The following is a 6588-nucleotide window of genomic DNA, read 5'->3' on the forward strand; positions in this document are numbered from 1 at the left end:
TAAAAACACTGCCTATTGTCGCTCCTGAGTCAGTGTCTGATCATGTAAGTCTGAGAGAAACAATTAAATTTTTAGAATATGTAAGGAAATGGCATGACATACACGATGTGTGCAACATAAAACAAAGTTACCATTCCAGGAACACAGGCAAGAAAATTTTCACCGAATTGACTGACGATAGGTTTTTGTGGTTAACAGAGGAATTTCTGCCGTACGTTGACACAATTCAAAAATCTGGTCAGAAGTTAAATACATTCAGTCAAGAAACATATGAAGTTCTTATGATCACAACACATTCAACGGTAAAGTGTATAAAGTATTTACTTTCAAATGGATTTCATTATATTCTCAGTAGAAATCTTTCCAGTGATGACATTGAACTGTTATTTAGTCATTTGAGAAGGAATGGAAGTTTCAATGATATGATGGACGCCAGGTCGTGTTTATATGCATAAGAGACGACTTTGAAATGTGGTATGATCAATCCTTCTGACACTTCTAATGTAGAATCTCAGAAGTTCAGGTTAATGGACACCATTCGGCGGAGAACAGCCAGTGATATTTCCACCTCGGTTGTTATTCCCGGAAGTGTTTTGGAATTACTCGACGTGCCTATTCGAGGTAATTGCGTTATTTCAATATCGGTTACGCTGTATTATGCATGTTCGTTTAAATGATCGCTGACACTTTCACATTTTTTTTCTCATTTTACAGGAGAACCTGTTTCCATGGAGCTATCTGCATTGGCTATGGTCGGCGGTTATTTAGTTAGGGTCGCAGAGGAGAAGACAGATTGTGGATCTTGTTTGGAACAGCTGTCGTCTTGTGTTACGGACAGTCCACTTATGTGCTTAATAAGGGCTCAAGATCGGGGAGCTTTGCGCTACCCTTCACGCAAATTCGTTTTTTTCTTAAAAATGTGTTAATATTTACAACGCGGGCGTTAGGATATCTCGGAAAAAGTAACCTTGTCCGAAAGCTGAAATTCCTTACCGCTCCAAAGTTTAAAGAGACGTTTCATTGCCGCGACTGTGATCAATCACACATCACAGACGTTATACTTACAAAATTTTTTCAGACCTGTTCTTGATAACTAAGCAATGAAAGTGACTAATGACTGTGATTTATTAAACAAATTCAACAGCAAGCCTCTGAGCAGAAAAGTGTTGAAATTATAGTAATAGGGAAAAATCGGGTGAGTACTTCTATTTATTTCCCTATTTTTGTGTGATATACAAGTGCAAAATGAAAGAAATCTATGAAGTATAGTGTGTTTTAAGTTGTTTTATATATTTATATCTGATTCACACCGGGCATAATGATAAAAAATGTATTATTTCGCGTTATTGTATGAATCTTCAATGCAAGGATGTAGACAGAACATGAGAACAATAGAACATAAACGCGATCCAAGCGGCCATTGCGTGAACTAGTTTGTTCGCCCAGAAATGTGTCGGCTTGTCCAGGCCTTCTATTATAGCGTAGGCAACGCCCGGACACACAGTGTCCGTCTAACTTTGTCCCAGGATGTTCATTCCTTTGCACCTATATTCTATACTGATGGGTCCAAAACTTTCACCCCTCCAGGTGTGGGGACGGCCTTTTTCTCACCAGATTTATATATTTCAAAGCAATTTTCACTCCCATCGGATACTTCTATTTTCACGGCGGAGGCTTTCGCAATCCGTCAAGCCTTACTATACGTCAAGTATTCGCATCTAGTTAATTCGTACCTCGCCTCCGATTCCCTGAGTGTGCTTCAAGCCTTAAATAATCCCAGTTTCCGGTCAAATTGGTATGTTCAAAATCTTCGTAAACTCTGTTTCGATCTTCAACACCTCGGTAAAAGGATTACCTTACTTTGGGTTCCGGGTCATTCAAATATCACAGGTAATGAACAGGCGGATGCCTTGGCTCAGGGGGCAGCTCAAGGACAGGGTGTTGCGTTTTATTTGGCGTTACCCTTAATGGAGTATTGAAGATAAGACAGTTATGGCAGAATGAGTGGAGCAACCCCGCGTGTCGTACAGGACGGAGCTTGTTTACCATCCTTCCGAACGTCCCACGTTCTCCGTGGTTTACTAATCATTCTTATACTAGACGTCGCATTACTAATATTATCCGTTTGTGGCTTAATCATATGTGCACGCCGGATCAATAATTTCGTATAAAGTTGGTCGAGTCTAACCTCTGTAAATGTCGTACCTCGGTTGCTACCATTAATCATATATTGTTTCAGTGCCCGTTGCTCGAAGTTAGTAGGCGAAAATGGTTACAGCCGTTTTTCCGGAAGCAATTCGCGTTACCCACCCAAGTGTCAGTTTGGATACTCGATCCCACGCCCACTACGGTAGTTGATTTATCGAATTTCCTTTCTGACACCAACTCTTTCCTATAATTTATGTCCCTTTGTCACATCCTTATGTGTTGACCAGGTAATGTGCGTGTGTGTAGAAAGTCGCCAAGTATGGGTTACTCTGACGTGAAGCTTTGTACCTTGTGTCCTGGTGTTACTTCAGTGTTTGTAGATTTGTAGTTGAATTCATAACCTCCCTTTTACATTTTATCTTCTGTGTTTTCGCCTCCTCCATACTTTGAGTTTTATAATAGGATCTGTGACTGGGTAGACCGCTTTCACGCGAAACCCATTAAATTATCAAGACAAGACAAGATATTACATATTGGCACTGCAAAATTGTTAAAGTCACTAGTTTTACATTTGCGGGTATAATTAAAACATATTTTCTTTTTCTGTGTCTAATGCCACGTAAGTAGAATTGTGGCATCTTCGAATAATGCATTTAATAACGTAGTTTGTGTGAAATAATGAACCCATCATTAAATTAATTATGGTCCTGTTTCGTCCAGTATTGGTACTTACGAACAGAATTGAATTAGGATGTCTAAGGAGCACGAAAAATGATCAAGAACTCCTACGAAAAGGAAAGAAACGTTATCTCGTTCACAAAAATCAATTCAGAGATTGCTACGAGGTATTGGAAAAGGAAGACGACGAGTTATCACTCGTAGTGATATGGACCTTACGACAAGAGTTTCACAATTAATTGGGGTAAGGGCTCATTTAATTTTTAATTTTATTTCTATGATAAGATTCTGACAGTGATAATAAGTTAAAATGGAAAATATTTCGTTATGAGCCTAACCTAAGCTAAACATGTCTTGTCTCGACGTCAATACGGTTTACAGACCCAGCCTTCGTGTATTCTTATTGCAATTTCATAGAGCACACAATTTGTGTATATAAAGCGATTACATGTCATTTAAGCATAAGCCTATTATAGGCCTATTTCGCTTAGAGCATTCCACAACATGGTAACGAGGACAAGTCGAATCACACAGTGCACACACATAACCATCGTGAGGTTCATGAAAGATCGTAGTTTTGCAGAGTTTATAGCAGTATCCATGAATTGCCATAGAATTGACAAAATGTCAGAGATTCTGGTTTGTAATGGTCCAAGTTCTATTCGTCATTGCTTCAGTCGAACAGAATTCAGTACAAATATAATTACTTTTGGCCAATCATTCATCCAAGAGTTTCTTCCAAGGTAGAGCGAGCTTGAATCTCAAATCTTCTATTAAAAAAGGCTCCTTTGCAAGTCCATAAACTAGTCTTGATCTAGTAAATCTGGACACACAGAGGGTTGTCTTTAAGAATCGGGCTTTGATTTTTCTAGAGTGTGTAAGACATTCTTTGTTAGCTTATCCCAAATGATTTCCAGTCCATATGTTAAAATACGGATTATTTTTTGCGTCAAACAAGATCATGGCCATCTTAAGAGATAATTTAAATTCTTGATGTCAAATATAGCTTTCATAGCTGCCGCAGTACGTAGCCTAATATGAAGTCTAAGGGAGTTTACTGTCATCTGCATCGTCAAGCCCAGGTATTTAAAACTGTTTACGTTGTTTAATGTTCCCACTTGATGATGTTCATCCTCCCTTCCTGAAAATCATGTAGACAGTCTTTTCAATGTTCACTTGCAATTCATTTGTGTCTGTCCACTTCTCCAGTGCATTCAGTGCTTTTGTAGGTCTTTAACATCGTGTGATCCTAGAGCCATATCATCAGCATATAAATACGTGTTTACTTCGTTCGACACCTCTTTTATCGCTTGAACCACATCACAGATAGCTACATTAAACAATAAAGGACTGAGACAGTCGTCCTCTAGAGCGCCATTTGTCTGCGTGATCTCCCTCGATGAAGTTATATTGTCTGAAATGATGACAGTATTATTTCTTAACATGTTATGGATTAGAATAGTGAGAGCCTTGTCCTCAACAAAAGACTCAAGCTTCGACGATATATTGTTTCTTTTAAGATTATCAAAGGCCTTGGAAAAATCTACGAACATTGTGTGAAATTTACCGCTTAGAAGTCGTAAGATGTTATGTATATCGTCCAGTAGATTTCTTCAGAGTACTTCTTCCTCTTCTAAATCCAAATTGCTCTTCAGGAAGTTTGGTTTCAATTTCTTCCGTCAATCGAGTGGTTATTAACTTGGTGAGTATCTTTAACAAATTATTTTCCAGAGCAATCCCTCTATAGGAATGTGGATCAAGCAAGTTACCGTTTCCTTTTTATAGAACCTTCAATGTGGAGGTTTTCCACGCTTTCGGGATGTCTCCTAGTAACAACCATAGATTCATAAAATTCGTTATGGATGGAAATAATACATTTGCTGAAGCTTTAATGTGTTCACTGAAAATGCTTTCAGAACACGGTGCTTTTCCATCTTTTACTTTAAGTATAGTGTGAGAGACCTCTTTCTGGGAGAATAGAGTGATGCCTGCCCTGTCTGTTTCAACGTACTTTCTTGAATAGGCTGTTAAGGATCTTTGTTGACTTAGGGTGAGTGAGAAGTGTTTCTCTCAGGTATTCATATCTGTTTTACTAATTGTTGGAACTTTACGTGGTTTTAATGCTAATGGCAACGTCAGCCATCTTCATTGCTTCAAGTTCAATATATTTGTTTCTAGAAGTCGTCAGTAGTTCATTGTATTTACTTCTGAGCAGGCTGTAGTTAATTAAGTCTTCCATATTCAGTATTGTTTTTGCCACCTGAAGAGCCTTAAGAACTTGTTTTCTTTCCAAATAGCAGGTCTGATCGAACCACTTTTCGGATTTTCGCGGAGTTATTGTGATGAAGGCAGATTCGAAGATATCTTCTAAAGCAGAAGCTGCAGTATACAATTCATTTTTCATTTTTTGTGGTTTAAGTCAATGATCTTCTCAGTGCTTTGCAGGAGGACACTCTCATTAAGTTTTCGAGCTATAGGCTTCATAACGATTGGTGGGTGAGAGAGAACATCCAAATCAAAGATCGCTGAGACTGGAGAGTGCTTCTTTAATATTTACTCTGGAGCTGAGTAGCATACCTTACAATCAATTAGTTTAAGTCCAGCACATTTGAAAAAAAAATTGTACTGCTTCCATTGTATGCAAAGTATGTCTTGTCAGATTTGCTGTTGACAAGAGTGAATCCTTCTTCTTTCAACGTTTGAAGCAATTCATGACCTCGATTTTTCTTGAAGAGTAGAACGCTGTGAATCACGTGACCGTGAAACTGTGTATTATAAGTTAGCAAGTGAGCCTAACTCTGATCTCAGAGATTTACTAAAATTGTCTTCTGAGGTACATTATTCGGTAATATAATGCTAAGTGATACAAAATTGCATAACGACAAAATAAGTAAAAAGTGCTGTGTATTTGAAATTACTCACAGGCTAAAGTGAGGTTAAGTAGTAAGGTAGTAAGAAACAGAGTGTGCATTTGATTGTGCAAGGAGATCTCAAGATGCCGCTCACCACAGAGTTTACTACCGTAGAGGACAAATGTAACATTTGCTCCAAAATAGTAACAAGTAAGGACGAAGCAGTTGAATGTGAGAGTTGCCATCAGTGGCAGCACTTTCATTGTTCAGAACTAACTAAAAGATAATATGATATTGCAAAACGGAAGAATTGCAAACCGACATGGCTGTGCATAGAATGTAAATCAAAGATCAACTTTTTGACATTGAAAGGAGTTTGTTGAATAAGATATCAGAACATCTCCAAAATTTGCTAAATGATTTGAAAATTCATATCACAAATGAAATAGGGAAGGAAATTCACAACGCGAACGGAGAAGAATTTGAAACATTTACCAGATCCTCATTTATAAAATATAAAGGATCAGCCCTGAATGTGTCCAATAAGGTTAACTCGGTAGATATTGATATGCTACCAGACACAAACTCAAGAGAGATGACATGTGAAGAAGTGACGCGACATAAAGCAACGCGCACGATCGATCATAACCTTAAGCCCAAGAGGGTCTTGGAAATAACAAATATTTCTTCCCAAAGGATCCAGCGAAGTGTAGGTGGTAGAGAAGAACTTCCTCATTGCAGTAAAGATACTACAGCATTAATAAGATCTGAGCAACAGTCTTCTGATAACGCAGAATGGGTCGAGGCCATCAAAAATCGACGGAGATCTTACATAACATCAATATTCTTATTGACTTACATATGTGTATGAAATATATTTGCGGACGGACGGATCATTTTAACTTACAGC

This window comes from Anabrus simplex, chromosome 3, assembly GCF_040414725.1.
Source record: "Anabrus simplex isolate iqAnaSimp1 chromosome 3, ASM4041472v1, whole genome shotgun sequence".
Lineage (NCBI taxonomy): Eukaryota > Metazoa > Arthropoda > Insecta > Orthoptera > Tettigoniidae > Anabrus > Anabrus simplex.